This window comes from Pygoscelis adeliae, unplaced genomic scaffold (assembly GCF_000699105.1).
Source record: "Pygoscelis adeliae isolate BGI_AS28 unplaced genomic scaffold, ASM69910v1 Scaffold153, whole genome shotgun sequence".
NCBI classification, from domain to species: domain Eukaryota; kingdom Metazoa; phylum Chordata; class Aves; order Sphenisciformes; family Spheniscidae; genus Pygoscelis; species Pygoscelis adeliae.
Window position 1 is genome coordinate 240,365 of NW_008824408.1, and position 2,798 is coordinate 243,162.

General features: G+C 44.6%; 1 protein-coding gene across 1 annotated transcript in view; it reads left to right on the forward strand.

Annotated features, from left to right (window-relative positions):
• The window catches only part of MEX3A (mex-3 RNA binding family member A), an 11,136-nt gene that overhangs the window by 2,450 nt on the left and 5,888 nt on the right, over window positions 1–2,798 (forward strand). The window lies entirely within an intron of this gene.

Consider the following 2,798-nt stretch of genomic DNA (forward strand, 5'->3'; position numbering starts at 1 on the left):
AATAATAATAATGACATCTGAAGAACAAACAAATGAATGAAAGAATAAATTAATTTAAAGAAGAAGAAGAAGAAAAAAAAGAAATTATTTTACAAGCAATGTATGTTATTTTTTAAAAAAAAGTGAATAATAAAATTAAAATGAATAGCAAAGCCAGAAATTTTGAAGGGCGAACGATGCTCCAGCCTGCAATGTCTTTTTTAAAACAAGTACTCTGAACGCACACTCGGATCTTGCAAGCAAAGCGGTTTAGTTCAGTTTTTTTTGGTGGTGAGATTGGGACTTCTCTGCATTGACCAAGCCAGGCCATCTCGATCGGACGGGGAAGGGAGCAGGGACGTGGGGGGAGCCCTGCCAGCCTTTCTTCTCCAGCCACGTTCAATCTTCGTCTTGGTCTGAAGCCCCTACTCTCCTCCCCCCCAGGGATGTCAGCCCAACTGGGAGCTCAGAAAGAAACAAATAGAAAGAAAGGAAAACGGATGACGGGGATTTAGAAGAACGAAAAAGAAACCATCAACCTCTGGGAACCTGTTAGAACGAGGGCACAACTGTATTACCTCAAAGATTTAAACAAAAAAAAAACCACAGCAGCTAAAGAACTTTTATTGTTTTCCTTTTTTTCTAAAAAAAAACAAAAAAAAAAACCAAAAAAAAGAAAATCAAAAAAAGAAGATGAAGAAATAAAAATGACGCCGGTGAAACTGAAGAAGGTTTGGAAGAACCTATTGGAATCACACTGGGCGATTAGCATTTATTTTATTATTCTGAGCCACCGTGGAGTCTGGAACTTTGTTCTTTTTTCCTTATCCAAGCAGGGATTTGTTCATCAGACGAATCAGGAGTCACTAACAGGGTATTTCAAAAGCAGTCCTGAGTTCCCATCCGTGGGGGGAGTGTATCGACTTCCGCGTTTCCGTAGTTCACTCTTCATCCTTTTTTCCAAGTGATGCCAGCTGCAGCTACACACAACATGCATGCGCACGCACACACACACGCACACACATAACATTGTGCTTTTCTTTTCTTAAAAAAATATATATATCGCACCAAAACCTAAGAAAGACGATCATGCAATACAGGCAATGAGCCCATACGAAACCAACATGCATCCCGACAGAAAGCAAAAAAACCCCGAGTTTATATATATAATTTTGTTGTCGTCGTTTTTAAACTGGACCAAAAGTTTTGTTACCCAAAACCGAGTGGGGGGAAAAAAAAGAAGAAAAAGTATTTCTTTATGGACCAAAACCTCTTCAGCTGTCCTTTACCTGGATCTTCCTGAGGTTGGCCACTTTTATATATTATATTTTTTTCAGAACGAAACAAAACAAAAAAAATTGCCTTGTTGAACATCCTTTAATCATTTCAAGACTCCTGGTTTTGTTAAATCAGATACTTTTTAAACCATTGGGAAGTGGGAGAGGATGGGCTTCGAATCTGGCTTCTGTGCCAATGCACACAAGATGCAAGCCAGCATCTTAACATCATCAGGTTTGTTCAACCAGTCTCTGGATGCCAAAATGCTGTGATGGTAAAGATGTGTGTTGGATTAACCTATCAAGTACCAGTATATCTATCTATAAATATATGTGTGTATATATATATAGGCACTTAACTCATCAAGCACCTATATATATATATGTGTGTATATAAAATTATATATATATAATTTTTCTCCCACCACCACCGCTTCCCTGTTTCCTACCCCTCGACTTCTGCTCACAGATCCTGGACCCTGATTTAGAACTGAACCAACAAGTTTCACAACTTGGCAGAGACAGTTCTACAGCAAAAAAAAAAAAAAAATAAAAATCGCCTGAGATTTTTTTTTCCCTTCAGTTACAGGAGACTTTATTTTCATCGTAATAATGTTCCTGGGAACATCCCCTCTTCTGCTCAGTTTGCTGCCGCTTGCTGCCGCTTGCTGCCTCCACCCCGGTATGGTCTGCTCGAGCCATCCTCGGTCACTGGAGGAGAGGCTGAGCTTGCCACTCTTGGGGCAGGCTGCTCCGGTGCTCTGCGTCGATAAAGATCCACTTTTGATCTTCAGATACCGGGTGGAGGGGCGTGAAATGATGTGCCTCCACCATTTTGCATCAACAGTAAAATATTACGTAGGGGCAAGAGGTGGATGGAGGGGTGGACGACGTTCCTAGGCTCTGTAGTGGATGCTGATGTTTTGGAAAAAGAAAAAAAAATAATGCTGTGCTAAAGGGACACTGTCAGGTCGAATTTGTACTCAGCTCCTCCCCAAAGCTTTAAGAAGTCTCCGGCCGCTTGGTTCTCCCGGCCCTGTGGTGTGCACAGTCATTTGCACCGGGACCGGGTTGGGATGTGAGCGCTTCCTAGGGGAAGGCGCCGCGTTTTGGACCCGCCGGTGTGGGTGCCGTGTGGGAGCCGTGGGGCGACGGAGGGCTGGGGGTGCTGCTCCGGCCGAACTCCCAAAGCCTCCGCAGCCCGGTGCTGTCCCAGGGCACAGACATGAAAGCCATCCCCCCCATGGAAGTGTGGCCTCGGCAAAGGCTTCAGAGCCCCGGCCAGCTCTGGCCACGTCCTTTCTAAAACTGGCCCAGTTCTCATTCAAAATCTGGCTTCGGTTTGGTCCCAGTAAAAGAAGGGGAAGGGAGAGGGGGAACATTTCTCTTCTCCGGGCAGTAACCTCTCCCCTCCCCACGTGCACCACCTCCTCCATCATGTCCCGTCCACCCACCCCAGGGTTGTATTTTAACCGTTCATTGTGCAAAATTCTCCCGCTGATGTCGAGAGAGTGGTTGGGGCAAGAGCTGGGTTGCGGGGGC